Source organism: Coturnix japonica, chromosome 5 (assembly GCF_001577835.2).
Source record: "Coturnix japonica isolate 7356 chromosome 5, Coturnix japonica 2.1, whole genome shotgun sequence".
Lineage (NCBI taxonomy): Eukaryota > Metazoa > Chordata > Aves > Galliformes > Phasianidae > Coturnix > Coturnix japonica.
Genome location: NC_029520.1, coordinates 15,061,198 through 15,079,431, shown reverse-complemented (window position 1 = coordinate 15,079,431; position 18,234 = coordinate 15,061,198). Strand labels below are relative to the sequence as shown.

The following is an 18,234-nucleotide window of genomic DNA, read 5'->3' as shown; positions in this document are numbered from 1 at the left end:
TTATCATTTTATTTAGCTAGTTCAATCTGAGAAGACCATCCTAATTACGTTAGTGTTAAGAATGAACGAACCAGAGACACTACGATAGCCTGGAGGTTTAGCTAGTATTGATCTTTAAGAAAATTTAAGAAATTTTAAAATGATTCTCCAACTACTGCAGATTCAGGAAGGGTAGTAAGACATATTTATGCAAAACTGAACAACACATACAGTAAATAATTGCATTAAGAGGTGTCAACTGCGTCACTACTTTTAACACTGTCTTTTCCTTGCTTAGATTTTTTTGTGCATGTATTTTTCAGCATCCTTACGCTTCTGCTAAATGTTCAGAAACTTATGCTACTGCTCACATTAAAAAAGTTGAGTCCTTTTTAAAAGGAAAAAGATCATACCACAGTCTTATCCTTTTAGAACTTTTAGGAGAAAGAGAAAAATGGTGTTAATATTGAGCCACAGCTGTCTTTCCACTACCAGACAAGTAGCCATGAATTTGCATACATATCTAAAAACTGAGATTGCGTAGGGAGGTGGGGAAGTGTGCTGGAGAACTTTCTGTTCCAGAACATGCCACCTCCTACTCACATTTTTCGTATCATTCATCATTCCCAGCTCTAAGCTAGTTGCGGGATTGCAAAAAGAAAGCTTTTCTCATCATTATTAATTTTTCTAGATAATTTCATGTGCAGATTTCTATGTCCTTAACAAAGAACTTAGAGCACTTATTTGTCAGCAGCATGTTATTAATCTGGATAACTATCATTCAGGATCTGTTAAGCTGGCAATGGCTACTCATACATTCACTACTTGGAGGCACACGTGTCCATTTCATGGAGACAGTTTAGGCCAAATTTGGCTCTCACCAGGTGACCTAACACATGGTGCCTTATCTTTAGCAGACCAAGAAAGCAAAGCAGAGAGGCAGTGTTTCGATATTCAAAATTTCAGAGATTTCTACACATGTCAAAGCAGAAGAATTTCAAAGCATAAATGGTGCAAAACATTTGTGACTTGCATGAGTCTAATCAGAATTTTTAGCCCTTAGGCACTCCCTTACCATTACTGGGATGTTCTCAGACTTTAACTCTTTATGTTTGTTTATTTGTGCATGGGCAAATTAAGTCATACCTTGACTTCAAGTCCAGTCTGCAGTAGATGTTCTGCTAATGTTCACTGAAGCAGCAAGCACAATTCACATGTCCTGAAGAGCTTCTATCTGCAGTCATCTGTACAAGCAGAAAGGTATAGTCAGGATAGCAATAAGGAGAATCAAAATTACTTTTCCTAATCTAATTTATTTACATTAATCTATTAAAAACACACATGTTAAATTGTAACAATTTTTCCTTGAAAAACAAAACCATTTTAAAGAACGCTAATTTTTTTTTTCATCCACTATTCTGGTATATTTAACATTTCAATATTAGGCATATTCTTTGACTTGCGGCCCAATTCAGTACCAGGGTATTTTTGGAACTCCTCCTAATGACATAAGTAATTTTTCAATACCAATTTGCTTTTACTTATGCAAAATGTGAAGGAAAAAAAACACCATAAAAAACAAACAAACCAAAGAGAACACAGGGAGCAGTGCTTCAGCTTGTGGTTTCATTTTTGTTTTTTAAGTCAAGAGCTGTTTGTGAATGAAAAAGATTGTAGTTGACATTGCATGCTATACATTTCCTCCTTAAGTAACTTATAGAAATGTGGAGATACGACATTTTCCACAGAAGAATGAGGAAATCCTAGATGCTTAAAAATAGTAAAAGTTCAGATTTTTAAAATTGCTGAAAAATATTCACAGCAAGAACAGTAATTTAAAGGTTTATAATGAAGAAATATCGATGATAAAATCATATGAATAGAATCTCTATCTCACTGATAAGGAACCTCGTACTTACAGGAAAAAGGAGAAAACAAAGTTTAACTGGGCAACAAGAATTAAATGTTTCTGAAGTCTAAGAAAAGCCATAAACAGCAACATACAAAATGGAAAGTCCAGATAACTTTATGGAGAACCTCAATATGCTTTGTTCAGCATGTCTGGAAAGTCATCACAGAGATGTTTACCATTTGGTTTGCAAAAGGACAATGCAATATTTACTGCAACATACACAACAAAAACAGTATCAAGGAATAAGACATCCACACATGCACAGCCATTAATGAATGATTTCAACCTTAAATTAGCACAATTTCATTGAGAACATTCAATTTATCAACATAAAACTAGATTAATGCAGAAGTAAATCAAGAAAGATTTCAGCCACATTTCAATAGGTTCTATGATTTCCTCTGCTTTATATGTAAAATGGGCATTTTTAAATGAAAGCAATGTTACTTCTCAGGTTCAGCTTTACAGTCTTTCCTTTCCGAACACAAAATACAGTATGTCTATTGCTTGCAAGTGGCTAACTTTATTTCTTAAGCACGTTCCACATTTCACTTTCCTTTTTTTATTTTATTTTTTTTTGTATTTTTTAAGATATATTAAACAATTATTGGTTTTATCAAAAAGTTGCTCTGATTTTTAATTGTGAAGATAACTCATTGATGAATAACTACCATTATGAGATTACAACAGTCTCATTAATGGAGTCAGTGGCAAAACTCAAGTTGACTTTAAGTCAGCATTTTGCCCGTGTTTCTGCTGATTTACTGCTATCTATATGTAGCATAAAGTATTAATGCAAAGTAATAATTTAGAGTGAGTTAACATTAAGTGCAGCTATTTTATTTATATCAGTTTTTTCTTACAACTTCATTATGTGAATTCTTCAGAGAGAATTTTGTGACAAAATCATCAACAAAAAAAAACCAAAACAACGTGTTATACAGTGTCAATAGGAATTTTACTTTGGCTAGTCCAGAAATCAAAGTCCAGCAGTGTACATGACCAGGCTTTTCACAACACCATGTGCTGAACACCTTCTAGCTGCCAACTTTAAAACATCGGCAAATAAAATGGAAAACAAAACAAAACAAGAGCTTTTAACTACTGACATTTCAAAGCATTTGAGATGCGAGCTAGCTGATGCCTTGTGCTTCTAAAAGTCTCAGTCTCTCTATAACAAACTTAACGTGTACTGTTGTGGGCTGGTGCAATTCTGAGAATAATCAAGTGCTGATTGAGCACTTTGTATAGAAACCAGATGAGCTAGGTTTTCAGATAAACAAGTAACAAGAATCAATAATAAACTAGGTGTTGAATGTTCTTTGACTTTTTTTTTTTTTTTTTTCTTTTTTTTCATCCAACTTCACATTCTATATACACTCAAGTTCCCAAGTTTCAGGTGTGCAAGAAGCTCAAGACTGGAGCTCTGTTGTAATCCCCCACAATCAACCTACTGAATGCACTGCCACTGTGGTGCCTAAACTCTCTCACCGTTTTCCAGTTTCATCAACTACAGTGCTATTTGCAAACGCCAACTCACAAATGAAAACTGATACAAACAATTCAGGTGAAACTGAAACGTCTCTTTTCATTTTCTATTTGTAAACTGTGTTCACTGTGTTCTCCTAGCTTATAAAGCCACTTTAGAGAACCTAAATTTCTCCTAAGTTTATGCCTTCAGCTCAATTTTTTTGTGTATGAACTTCCCTTTATACTTATTTAGAGAAATGTACTGCACTTTTACCTTCATTGGATTTGATCATCATTTAAATTACTTTTCATAGCACTTTGCAAAAGTTTCTTTTTAGCCACGACAATTTCGAAATTCTGCTTAACAGTTCCTTTCTTTGTGGTATGTGTGTAACCCAAAAACAACAAACTCTTGGCCATTTTTAAAGCAGATCTTAAGCATACGATGACATTGAAACTGTATATTGTTGCATATTCTTCACTACCCACTGCCACCTACTGCAGAATTCGGAGCAATGCAAATAGACCTACTTTCAAGAAGTTGAAGTCGAATTGTAAATATAAACTGAAATGCTTAGTACATAATCTATGCAGATATATGCAGCCATATATATGCATTATGGACTTTTTTAGACCTGATCTGAGTAGAATAACGAATGGTTAAGCAGTGTTAGCTTAAATGTTAAAGCTAAATTTTTCTCTGAACAGGTGGCATTTTTACCATACATAATTAGTTGTACTACTTCTAAAACATTTGTAGAAATTATAAAGGTTTTGTTTTATGTTTATTTTTCAATTAAAAAAGAAGCTTTGAAGCCGTCACCCTTCCTGTGCTTCTTTAGAGTTTAATGCATTTGATCTTTAAAATGCAATTGCAAATTTGAAACTACCCCAGCTGAGATAGAAGGCTTTGTATGGCTGCTCAGCCATGTCTTTTCATCAGCTGAACTACCTTCTAGGAATTAATGTCAAATAGCACAGGTTACTTTAACCCTGCATACATGTAATTTTAGATTTATTTTATATAGTCTAAGAAAACAAAACCAAATTTGCTGGAAGTTAGACAGCAATTTAAAATGCATTTTTAGTTTGTCAATATTCCAACTTTAAGCTTTCTGAACTATAGCAATGAAATTAGCATATTTGTCTATGGTAATAATGCAAGCTTATTTCTCTTGTAAAAATTTGTCAAGAAAAAAATCATTTAAATTGTAAATTTAAATGTTGTGGCAAAATGGATCTCCCTTGCCTTCAAAGCTACAAGCTGTATTATACAAAATCTTTTTCTTTTACTCTTCAAAAACATGACAAATTATTCCATTTCCAAGTCACTATTTTTCTGTCTGAGGTGCATTCTTCAAGATAAAAGGACACAAAAAATTATTTTTCTTTTTCTGCACTCCATGTTGCAATACACAGCAATTTTGACTTTCTGTAAATGGTTTTGTTTTTAACTGCTTTTAAAGCACAGGAATTTTTAAGGAGATTTTATCTTGCATGTTTAAGAGAATGATATATCACAGAATCATAGAATGGCCTGGGTTGAAAGGAACCACAATGATCACCTCACTTCAACCCCCCTGCTATATGCAGGGTCACCAGCCACCAGAACAGGCTGCCCAGAGCCACATCCAGCCTGGTCTTGAATGCCTCCAGGATGGGGCATCCACAACCTCCTTGGGCAACCTGTTCCAGTGCATCATCACCCTCTGAGTGAAAACTGTCCTCCAAATATCTAACCTAAACGAGCCTGTCTCAGTTTAAAACCATTCCCCCTTGTCCTATCACTATCCATCCTCATAAATATCTGTTCTTCCTCCTGTTTATATGCTTCCTTCAAGTACTGGAAGGCCACAATGTGGTCTCCCCAGAACCTTCTCTTCTCCAAGCTAAACAAGCCCAGTACCCTTGACCTTTCCTCACAGGAGAGGTACTCCAGCCCTCTGATCATCTTAGTGGTCCTCCTCTGAACCCACCTGAAGAGCTCCATGTCCTTCCTGTACTGTGTGCCCCAAGGCTGGATGCAGTACTGCAGATGGGGCCTCGCAAGAGCTGAATACCAGGGGACAATCATCTCCCTGTCCCTGCTGGTCACCCCTTTTACTGCTCAGATGTAATACTAGTACAGTAATTGTCTATCACATAAAGACTACATGTGTTAAATCTGTTTCCTGTATGTAATGACTACACGACTACATCACCAGTATCTCAAGTAAGAAATAGCCATTGATCAATGCCTCTGACAACAAAATGTTTTTAAAGCATTCTTTAATATAAAAGAGAATTTGTTTCCTTACCTAATATACTAGTCTTTTAACAATGCCTGAAAGAATGAAAAATGATGTGTTATAAATATTTTTAAGTGTTCACCAATTTATGTTTTTTATGGCTATAAATGCCTACAGGTTAAAAACTAAATAATAAAACCATCTCTTATTTTAGAGATTTTAAAACTGTTATCTGTTGATTGCAGATTCCTCTTGGTTTGAATTTTTGTGTGGACAGAAAAAACAGGAAGGAAATTACTTGCATGGTAACACAGGACTACAGCTTAAACTATCATAGTTCTCAGTATTTTGCAAGTATACAATTTGGAGTAAAAAGGTTGTTTTGAGCATACATATTTTTTCTATTTAACAAAGCAAAACTAGCCAAAGACTGTTTAGTACATGAGAGAGACTACTCTAACTTGGAAGAAACAAGAACACATACGTTAAAGCTTAGTCCCATTGAGCTCAATGAAAACTTTCCTCTTAACATCAAAGAAATCAGGATTTGGTCTTTACATCAACATTTGCCCTTATATTTTAGCTTTCCCACTGGACTCAGGCCTGCTAAATGCTTGTGATAACAGTACGTCTTTGCTCTCAACATACCAGAAAATTGTAAGGAACTTCCATGAAGCATTTGTGATTATTTTTTTTAATGGATGCATCAAAATAGTCTTATGTGTGGTATTACTAACCTCAAGACCATCTTTCCGCTTTTTCTTTCTCTTCACAGTCTTCCCGTTCCTTCAAACACATGCCCAAACCCAGAAGCAAAGACTTGATCAGTTCCTGGAAACTTTGGCCTCATCCCACTCTTCTAATAAGCTCATCAATCCATCTATTTGATTATTTTATACAGTGCTGTGGTAACTAAATCACTCCCAAAATAAAACAAAATAGGTAGGATGAGGATTGTTTTTGTAGTGGAGGCAGACTCCTTTTCTTTTTAAATCTGCTCTGGTATTACTTAGTAAATTATCTACTTCTACAAACAAATTTCATTTTGGAAAAAAAAAAAAAGAAAAAGAAAAAAAGAGCTGGGAAGAAAGTCTTGTTGCACATGAGTTTAATTGAGATTCAAATGAAATAAATTTTGAATTTACAGTAACAAGTCTGCAAAAGTGTTTGTAACTGTCGCAGAGTTGTTTGAGGATCAAGATGATTACAGTATACAGGATAACAGAAAATATAATATGCTTGCATCCTATGTCTATTCAGCTAATCTTCCTCCCTTGACAGATGTTCAAGCACAGTATTTTCATAAACTGACTTAATAGGTATAAACATCATGATAAAGAACTCAAAGTAAACAGAAGGCGATTTAAATCATATAATAATCTTAAAAATACAGTAGGTCTCAAATATTTGTGGATTACACTAACAGAAGCCTTTAACTAAGTTAAAGACCCACGTATAAACGTAGCAAAAGAAAATCTTTTATGAAACAAGCCTATATAGACTACAGTGTCACCTTTAATCACAGAATAACAACGAATTTCATCACATTTACTCTTTGATCTTTGCTTCCAAAGGCTTTGGCATTCAAAATGAATTTACATCCTACATCATTTTGAGGACTTAATTTTGTATATGACCTCACAGGCCTGGGAATGAACTTGCTGCTGTACAAGGCCAGGGTGTAGAAAAGCAACACTTCAAAGAACAGCCACTGCTATTCCAGCTGATTGTCTAACATGGAAGTTCAAGGAATGGGAAACCAGGCACTAGTTAATGCCTTGCTTGTCTCCCTAACTTGTCTTGAGTACCTGTCTAGCTGAGACTTATACAGAAAGCTGACCTGCCCTACAGAGGTTTACAATATCTTGCATGTCATTTGATGAGCAACACAAAAACTGAATTCAGGTGAAATTGTTTGGCAAACTTATTTTGAGGTCAAATTCTGTCCAGCAAGGTTTTGACAAACAATAGCTTTATCAAAACTCTGTGTTGGGTGCTGCTGGGTTTTTTGTTGTTGTTTTTAGTTTTATTGTAAGTAATAAAATATTCTATAGAACAGCTACACTTCTAGCAAAAATTATTTCTACTGTAAGTTCTATTTTGGAAGGGTTTTTTAATGCAAAATATTCTATTATCCCTGGTTAGTAACTTCAAATATCTAAGTATCTTATGCTTTCCCCTTGTTATTTTTTCCTCTCTCTGTAGGCAATGGTTACCTGAAAAACATTATATGAAGAGATGATGTTTTTACATGTTGTTTAATAAGACAAATGGTATTTTAAATGCATAAACCCAGTTCCTTGTTGGAATACCTTAGCTAGAGGCATAGTAACAGGGTAACTGAAATTAGCAGATAGCCAAATTGATTTGAAAAAAAAAAAAACAAGCAAAATGAACACAGTATTTCACACTCATGTCAAGACCATTTCACACCTTGCAGCATTTTTCTTAAAAGTCAGTTTCCTATGAATAATCCTCTTGATGAATTATGTTGCTTGCAATACTATGTTTCCTTCTTCCATCTCCAACTTTGTACATAATCCCAGCCTAACTTGTTTATGATTTCTTTTTCTCTCTCTACTCTGAAACTACTGGCATCCAATTACACAGACTTATCTTAAAAATCTGTGTCATCTTCATGGCTAAATCTGATCATATTCATACAAAATTCTAAAAGCCACAGATGTAAGCAGTCAATAATAGCAGAATTGCCAAAATTTGCCCTCCACTATTGACAGCACTCTTGCAAGAATAATTCTATTGCACAAAACTGACAGACTAAGAACCACTGTATGATTTATATACCTATCTTCTGTTAATTTAATTGGAAAAGAAACATGAAGATAGTTTAAGATCTAAACACCTTTGGAAATCTGCAATCAGATTTCTGAACCTCTTGGTTTAGACTGAAGTAAGACTAAACCTTCTAAGCAAAAAGCACAGGGCAAATTTCAAGAACAATTCTGAATTGAAGGCAAGAATTAATAGATTTTAGTTACAGCCTGGTTATTTTTCTATGATACAAGAAAGAATTTCCTGGGAATTATGTAGAAAAACATTCATTCCCACTGCTTATAAATTTGCCTTCTTCAGTGAAAAAAGAAAGTTTTCCATGCAGTAACTTCACAGGAGAAAATATCTATCATTGCTGTAAGTCAGTGGAAATTGTTACGGGTAAGTTGTTTGTATGCTTAAAGAAGCAGTTCAGTATCTGTGTAATTGAAATTCAGATGCAGAATTGAGATGAAACTAGAAAAGGGGCAATTAATTTGATGATAAAAGGTAATTAAAGGCTATCAAATACTAAAAGATACAAAGCAAATATTTAGTTAAATATTTAGTTGAGGAAAATTACGAAACTTCTAACAATTACTGGATCTGCTTTTCATTCTCCAATGAACAGAAAAACAAACATGCACAGAAGTTCATCTTTCACTCCTAGGTCTTCTGCTTCTACAATCCACAATTGCAGTCACCTGTTCACCAAGTACAAGATATATGGTACTAGATATGTAGTTCAATAAGTACTAGAAAGGTCTAGATATTCAGAATAAGTCTGATTCTCCATGCATGCATCCTGGTGGGGCATGTACTGTTGCAGTACTGATCTGGGATGTTCTAATCAGATAATAATTTCCCATAGCTGAGGAAGGATAAATCTAGATTTAGCTATTTGTCATGGCCAGCTCCATAAGGAGCTGTCTATAGAATGCATAATAACAGCAAAAAAAACCTGTAGTTGTTCTAGCCTTGCCTTTAGGTGTGTGTTTGCTAAAAGACAGACCTGAGAGACATGGCAATGTTTTAAAAAGCTGCTCTACTTGGATAAAAGTGTTACAGAACTGAAACCAACCAACTCCTGACTTGCAATCATCATTCATCCTGAAATGTAAATGTGTGGTTGCTGGCTGGCAGTACTACATAGTTCAAAATTCAAGAATACAGTAGGATAAGGTTGGCACTGAAGTAAATGTTTTCTGACAACAGAAATCTATAACACTGATGAAATGTGTGTATTGTTGTAACTTCCTGAACTAAATGCATTACAACTGAAACCTTAAACAGTTTCTAATAAGACACATTATCAGGTAGTCTAGCAAAAATCCATGAGTGTCATCACAAGAATATTACAAATTTAGTTTGCCAATTGATCTTTTTCTGGAGGAAAGTTCAAACAAACTTGATTGTTTTCACGGTTAGTCTTAATTACAGCTTGAAATGTAGGAAACAACTCAAGGGGAAAACGTGTGCGGGCAGTGGGGAGAGAACAGACAGAGTACATACAGTGTTTGAATTGATTTGCAGTGCAAAGTTACAAATCTGGTAACTTTGCAAAGAATTTGTTTCCAGTTTTCAACCTTCTAGCATGCATATCAGGAGAATCTAAGAAGCCAGCCATCAGTATGAGGTTCAGAGGTAATTACTGGTCAAGAATCAGTAGCAAATCTAACAGCTGTCAGCAGGCTAAAGACAGAATTAAAACTCTTTACAGAGGGTCTTCAAAAGGATTACATGATATTTCATACAGTGTTTAGGCCCTTCACAGTGCACCGATATTTTTCTAAACCCAAATCTTAGCACAGCTGTCACTTTAGTAGGGCAAACCTCACACTTCTAAAAAGATATTATATTCTATGGAACTAGAATGAGAACTAACCAGAAATACTACCTAAGTAGTAACATGCACTGAAGCACATTCCAGACGCTGTTGTCAGAATACATATAAAGGACATTTTAATTTACAGGCTCTTTTGTAAAAGATTTAGGAATCAAACATACATGGTAACAGCAAGGTACAGAGGTACTCTATTAGTCTAGGGATAAAACCATGCATTTGTAACTGATGGACACAAGAACATTCTGCTGAAAACTATATATATTAAAGTTTTATGTGCATGAAGCCTGAAAAAGTGGAATAGAACACTGCATTAATGTTATAGATTAACTTGACAAGACAGCTGATCCCATTGTGCTCACATTAAGTGAATATGAGGTTCACTGAATTTTAACATAGAGAAGGAATTATTTTCTTCAGAGATTGCTCAGATAAATTCTGCTTACTACCCTTTTATGAAAAAGTTATCTACCAAAATTATATAAAAGTTGTATCTCCAATGGTATTTAACTGTTTCTGGCACTAAGATATAATTAAAGAGTATATTATGAAACTTATAAATTAATTAAAAAATTAATAAATTAATGGGTATTTTATGAAACTCAATACCATCACACAGCTAGGAAGACAGAAGCAGAAAAAAGAACAGATAATTATCACAGGAGAGACAGACTAAATCACAACATCTAGGGCATCAGGATATGAGGATTTGTTTAAGAACCAACAAGATGAGAGCTTATACGCTACTTAATTATTTCATACACATACTCAGGATTTGCTTACTGCCCTAGCCTTACAATTCCTAGGTCTGAACTTCTTTCCAGCTGGGATATCCCTTCTCATCCAGGAAAGCTGGGTAGAAAGACACATTGTTCTGTGTTGTGCAGCCACAGAGTTAGCAGCATTGAGTGAAAGTGGTATGAATCCCTAGACACGCTCCCCAAAATTTACCTCTACATCTCTCTGATCTCCAGAGTCTTCCCAGACTTCCAGCATCACTCTTTCAGCTGAGATCTTTGCCATTTACCCTTGTTCTATCACTACAGACGTGGCTAAAGAGTCTGTCACCTTCTTTCCTGTAGCTCCCCCTCTATCAGCTCACCCTCAGATCCTTCTCTTCCCCAGGTTGAACAGCCCCAGCTCTCTCAGCCTGTCCTCCTCAGAGGACAGGTGTTCCATTATATGGATCATTTTTCTGGCCCTTTTCTGGATGTGCTCCAACAGCTCTATATCTCTCCTGCACTTCTGATACTTTTTCTGTACTGTCCATAAACTCAACATTAGGCTTTCCCTAGACTTCATTTGTGGTCATATTCACTAGTATATTCTGACAATCTGTGTAACCTAACAATAAAAAGTTCTAACACAGCTGGATTTCATGGGCTTTTTCAAGACTGTGCTGTGAGCTCACTGCTACTTAGGGAACCAAAATGATCACAGCAGTGATTTTTAATCAGGGACTTGGTTAGCTCCAGAAGGGCCAATTCTATTGAAATTCTTAGTGCCTAAACAGTCAGTCAGCAATATTGAAAAAGAAAAATGAATGTACTATGTTTGCTTTCTTAAAGTGCCTCATTTATTGTGTTATTTTACAGGCCAGCATAGTACATACCCTTGCTTTCATCATTTTGTAACACAATTCAAACATTCATTCAATATTCTGGAAGTCATATATGTTATCTGTTGTGACTAGACACTCCAGGGAAAACACCAAGGAGTGGAGGATAGATTTGTCACTCATCTTCAAGAACAGTGAGAAGGTCAGCCTACAGGATGGTCAGCCTAACTTTGACCATTGGGTAGGTGATGGAGCAGCAAGTCCTGGAGATTATCTTTAGGCACATGAAAGAAAAAACACCATCAGCAGTAGTCATTGCGGGTTCACCAAAAGAAAGTCATTCCCAATTCACTTCACAGCTATGATAAAATGCCTGGCCTTTCTGACAAGGGAATAATAATGAATATTGTTTACCTAGATTTCAGTAAGGCTTTTGACTATCTCCCAAAAGATTCTCATCAAGAAATCGCTGACATATGGGCTAAATGAGTATGCAGAAGGGTTGAAAATTAGCTGAATAGCCATGTCCAGAGAGTGGTAAACAGTGTCACGAGTTTACTTGAAGGTCAGTAACCAGTGGTGTACCCCAAGGTCAATACTGAGTCCAGTCTTATCCAGCATCTTCTTTAATAATCTGCATGATCATAAAAGGCAGAGCACTGTCAACACTCAGCAAGTTTGCTGATGATACAAAAATGGGATGAGTGATTAGTATACCAGAGGGTTACTCTGCATCCAGAGGGACCTTGACAGGCTGGAGAAATGGGCTGACAATAACTTCATACAGTCCAGCAAGGGCAAGTACAAGCTGTGGAAGAACAACCCCAGGCACAAGCACATGCTGGGGGCAAACAAGCTGGAAAGCAGCTCTGCAGAATAAGACCAGGGGATTCTGGCAGGCAACAAGTTGAACATGAACTAGAAACATGCTTTTGCAGCAAAGAAGACTAATGGTATCTTGGGCTGCATTAGTAGTAATATTGCCAGCAGTTCAAGAGATTCACTCCTCCTCCTTTATTCAGAACTGTTAAGGTCACACCTGTGATAATCTGCTCTTTTCAGGGCTTCCCAGTACAAGAGAGACACAGGGCTACCAAAGAGAGCCCAACAAAGGACCATGAAGTTGATTAAGGGACTGGAACAGTTCTCATATGCAAAAAGGCTGGGACTGCACAAACTAAAGAAAGCTCAGGAATAAATCTTACCAGTAGAATCCTGAAGAAAGGAAGGAAAGAGTGTGAAGTCAGTCTCTTTTTGGTGGTGCTCAGTAATGGGAGAAGAGGCAAGGGGCACAAACACAGGAAGATCCATTTGAACATCAGGGAAAACTTTTACATTGTGAAGGTGACAGAGCACTGGCACATGCCCAGAAAGGTAGCAGAGTCTCCCTCTCTGAAGATATGCAAAAGCCACCTGGACATGGTCCTAGGAAACCTGCTCCTGGTGGCCCTGCTTGAGCAGAGGATTGCACCAAGTAACCTCCAGGAGTCCCTTCCAACATCAACTGTTCTATGATTCTGTTAACATGGGGGAAAATAAATGAAAACTAATATTGTCATTCTCTTAGATATATGTAGTGAATCATAGAAATTCACAGATGTTTGAGGCATCATAGAGCAAATTCTATGCAAGGTTCAATCCAGGACTTTAATTTGGAAGCAAATATAATACACTGGCCTGAGGCTGACAACATTTCATTTCTGACCCTCAGCAACATGTTTTCAGGTATAACACTGGATAAAACATTTTATAATCTAATGTTTCCTCGCTGCTTCTCACAGGCAAGATATAGACAACAATTCACTGTGTCAGAGGGCAATTAGGCTTGATTTTGCTTCAGTAAATATTTTATATAAATATACACACCACATACTTGATCTGTTTGAATAGGGATAGTATAACACCATTTTGACGATGTAAAAAGTCATGAATATAAATGAAATGATCAAGCAGTACAGTGCAGAAGACCACAGAATATCTAGCAACAGCTTACAGTAAAATGTATTTGTCCTCATATATCAGAGCACAGAACTTCTTTTTCACGAGACTCACTGTTGGCTTCTCTATAGTTTGAAAATATTTTTGAGATACAGAATGGCAAGTAGTTCCTTCAGTATATATTGATTTGGAATATGAAAATGTGGCTTTTTCAGGCTTGCTTGCTGCTCTCCAGTTTTGTGCATCATTCAGTGGAAATATGTTGCATATTTTTATGCTGAAAATGATTACTTTTAATCCACAGCTGTGTTCAGTGTAGCATCACAATCCTACTAGTACAAAAGAAAGATCATAGAAGCTGCTTTGTTTATGACTATTGACAAAAGAAGTAATGTTCAAGAACCTACACCTACACAAAGGCCTGAATCAGCCTTTGGAAGTAGCTAACTCTCTTCTCCAAATATACTTACAGTCAAGAGTAATTAAACTCTTATACTTTATATAGTTGGGTGGGCACAACTCATAAACAACCTCATAAAGTACAAAAGGGCAAGTGAAAGTTCCTGCACCTTGACCAGACCAGTCCCAAACAGAAATACAGGCTGGGCAGGGAGTAACTTCAGATCAAACCTGAAGAGAAGGATTTGGGGATGTCGGTTGATGAGCAACATGAGCCAACAATACATGCTCACAGCCCAGAAGACAACCAACCAGTTCCTGGGTTGCATAAATAGAAATGTGAACAGCACATTTAAGAAGGAGATTCTGCCCCTCTCCTCGGCTCTTATGAGACCCCTCCTGGAGTACTATGTCTAATTCTAAGGCTCTCAACACGAGGATAATGAGCTGTTGGAGCAGGCGCAGAGGAGGGCCACAAAGACGATCAATGGGCACCTCTCCCCCTACAGGGACAGGCTGAGAGAGCTGAGGCTCTTCAGCCTGGAGAAGGCTTCATGTTGATGTTATATATTATCTGAAAAGGGCCTACAGGGAAGCTTGGGAGGAAATTGTTATAAGAGAATGTAGCAAAAGGACAAGGGGAAATGGCTTCAACCTAGAAAATGGTAGATTTAGACTACAAAAGAAGACATTCTTTACTATGGGGGTGGTGAGACACTGGAACTGTTCACCCAAAGAGCAATCTGGTCTACTGGTCTACTGGGAGGTATCACTGCCTATGGCAGGAGGATTGGAACTACATAGTCTTAAAGGTCCCTTCCAACCCAAATCATTCTATAATTCTAACCCGTGTTGTTGCTGAGTGACAGATGGCAGCAGACAGGCAGTCTGACAAAATGGCATCTGACATGGAACTGCAGATGAAACAAAGGTATGGAATTGAATTCCTTCACACAGAAAAAGAAAAATGCACCCACTGACATTCATCAATGGCTTGAAATTAACGAAAACCTACAATTCAAAATGTATCTAATCTCAGCTGCAGTCTACAGAAGATGACCAGATATTTCAGTGTTGGGATCTCATTTGACAGGTCCAAGACAGCCCTAATGTCTCAGACATTACTGTTAGTCTATATTACTGTTTGTCAGAGAAGCACAGGTTAACACTTGGTAAGGAAGATTTCCCCACACAACACATTTTACCAGCCCATAAAATGGATTGCGCACCTTGAAGGGAAAGTAACTTACAGTTTCATGGAAATGTCTGCATCTGTGCTGAAGGTGTGACACATAATCTAGCTAGATCTAACTACATGACTGGTGTAGGAAATAGAATACTTGTCATCATTCTCATCATTACACAAAATTTAAGCAGAAAATAAAAGTATAGAAATTCTATAGAAGATGATATGATGCAAACTAACATTTTAAAACTTCAGTGATAATAAAAATATATATAAGTAGCTAGTATATATAAAAAGCGAGACAAGGCAGAGAAGGTAGAGTATTTGTAACAGACAACATTCCTGAAGGTCCCTCTCATACGTCATATTAGGAGGAAAAAAAAGTGAGGGAAAGTGGATTTTAACCCAAACGTTCCCTCTTCAAAGTGTAGAGCATTATATTCTCATGGTTACAAGGCTGATTAATTTGAATTCATACAGGGTCCAAAGATTTGATGTAACTCCATAACTACTCCTTCAGTTGCACAAGCACTAAAATTTCAGAGGCTGTTGCCATCACTCCTTTAAACAGTTCTGAAAGAAGCAGTTATACTGGTAGATGAGGCAAAGCCATTTTCATACACATAATATTTGCAAAGACAATTTGATGACATGGGTTAAGTACTTTGCTGTGAGATATATTAGACTTTGCTGAAATGTCTCAACAAGGCTTTTATCTGCAAATGCACCAGACAGTGGTTGCTTCAATAGAAAAAACATACATGTTTATACATGTCATTTAGAGTCTAAACTATTTCCAGCTATAGATGACAACATGGATTTAATGGACATTCAGAAATCCTTTCAGACTCTATCCATGAAAAGCCCAGGAAATTTAGGTGAACAGAGTTAAGGCATAAAACAGTTGCTGTTATAAACTTGGAGTCATATGAGCTAACCAAAACAAAAGACAAAAAAAAAAAAACAACACAAAACTTTTCAGAGTCAGATCAGCAACTCTGATCATCATATTGATGCCTATTTTCATTAACAACCTGGAATCCATATCTAGATTATTGTCTTGGAGGAAAAAAAAAAAAAAAAAGAAAAAGGTTTGATACTGAAATACCAACCTCCTTTCTTCAATAAATCGACCAGTCCCTTCGCCCTTCATGTGTTCCCTCTCTCATAATAAATTCTGCATTCATTCTTGCAAAGTGTTTCATCTTCAAAAAGAAACTGCTGCTATCCCAAATGTGCCCTAAAAAGAGAGGAAGGAGAAGGCTTGAAGATCTTTTGTTTGAAAAGAGAATTGCATGTAGTTTACTCACTTTCTAAGCAAGTATTCTAAACCTTAAATGTCACTGTAAAAACGAGGATACCTGCATCACAGTGGATCCACTTTAAAAGTAGAGCAAGGTCTGTTCAATTAACTGAAAGAATGACTGGAGTCACCTGTTCTTGGTGAAGTCCCAAGGGATCTGAGAACAGCTGTATGCCCACTGACAACTGTTTTACTGATTTGGGGGCTAAAGAAATTACACATTATTTGACATTCCATGTTTACTTTTAGTAGTTATAGATTGTTTGTTAACTGTTTCTTTACCCATTGGTTTATATACGTAACATCAGTTGTTTTTCATCCATGTGTTTCAATGATGATATGCCAGCCTTTCTCACTCACAGTAGGAATACAGGCTGTCTGCTGTTCTCAAGACATATTTGTGACTTTGGTCAGTTGGGGTATTTTGTTTCCTTGCAGATGACAACACCACAAAGCTACTAAATGAATTAAAAGAAAACAAAAAGTGTCATAGTGTTGTGGCTTTCACTACTGGTATTTAAATAGTAATTGAATACAAACAGGTAATAGCTTTTGTAATAAAAATATAGAAGACATCAACAGAAAATGGTGAATTTGTTATTGTTGTCAATTGACAGTCCTCTAATTTTGGCGGAGCTATCACACAAGACACCAGCAAAAATTTGGTCTCAATTGTTCATCCTAATTTGATTGTATTTCATTAAAAACCAAAAATCATTTATCTTCCTGGTCACTCAAGTAGAGAATTGATGACAGTCTGTGCTTAATTATAGAACAGTCTGACATAAACTGATATCAAATCACTTTATGTCTGTTAACTAATGAGATAAAGCAGATACATTTACTTCTCTCTCTTGATTTTTGTCAGATGTTGGAATGAATATTTAAAGCAACTGCTAAAGTAAATAAAAGTGAAGAGCTGACTGATAAGGCCATCGCTGAAGAAATCCTTTAGGAATATCAGTGACAGACTGGGTGGAACATCGCTTACAGTCCTGACCCACATTTGGTATAATAGCTAATCTTTCCCCCGTTTGAAAAATGAAGCTCTTATCCATCTACTGCACTTTTAATTGAGAAAGGAAAAAGGACTGGATACTGTGCAAAAAAATAACATTGTGAATAAAGACATTCACCTGTCAGTACTGGCAGGAGCTAATTTAGTATGCCTAGTGATTGCTTTTTCTAATTGTAGATTGTTTCAATTATATCTTGAGATTAAGAAGTGCTAGAACACCATCATTAATTTCTTAGAACAAAAAATGAATAGTAGTGCATACTGTGCTATTATGATATCCCTTGTTTACTCTAAGGATCACCTCTATTTAGATTTGAATGCTTTACACCTTAACATATCTTTACAGCAAAAAATGAATAGAAATATATCCGTTATAAAGTTCTTATACACACACACACACACAAAACAAATATTCCAACAAAAAAGTAACCATGAAAACAGATCTGCTTGCAGAAACATTTCATAGAAAATGTGTTTATCAGCCCTAGTGTGTATTTATAAGCTAAAATAATTAAAATACATTATCAATTAAAGAAACAGATGTAGATGTGGGAAAGGAGTGAAGCATATGTTTAGAATTATGTGAACATGTTCCCATTTGTGAAAGATACTTTGTCAACATTTTTTA

The 18,234-nt window shown here is 36.2% G+C and overlaps 1 long non-coding RNA gene across 5 annotated transcripts in view; it reads right to left on the bottom strand.

The window, feature by feature from the left end:
* The window catches only part of LOC107314642, a 95,970-nt gene extending 79,328 nt beyond the window's left edge, over positions 1-16,642 (bottom strand). For 2 of the 5 annotated variants that reach the window (XR_001555542.2, XR_001555543.2), the window contains exons 1-2: positions 16,398-16,640; positions 1,126-1,223 (exon numbers count right to left, since the gene is read on the bottom strand). This is a non-coding gene — a long non-coding RNA (uncharacterized LOC107314642). Of the gene's footprint in view, positions 1-1,125; positions 1,224-16,397 lie in introns of all 5 variants that reach the window. The other 3 variants (XR_001555544.2, XR_001555540.2, XR_001555541.2) reach the window with 3 other exon arrangements.
* Between the last annotated feature and the right edge of the window lie 1,592 nt (positions 16,643-18,234).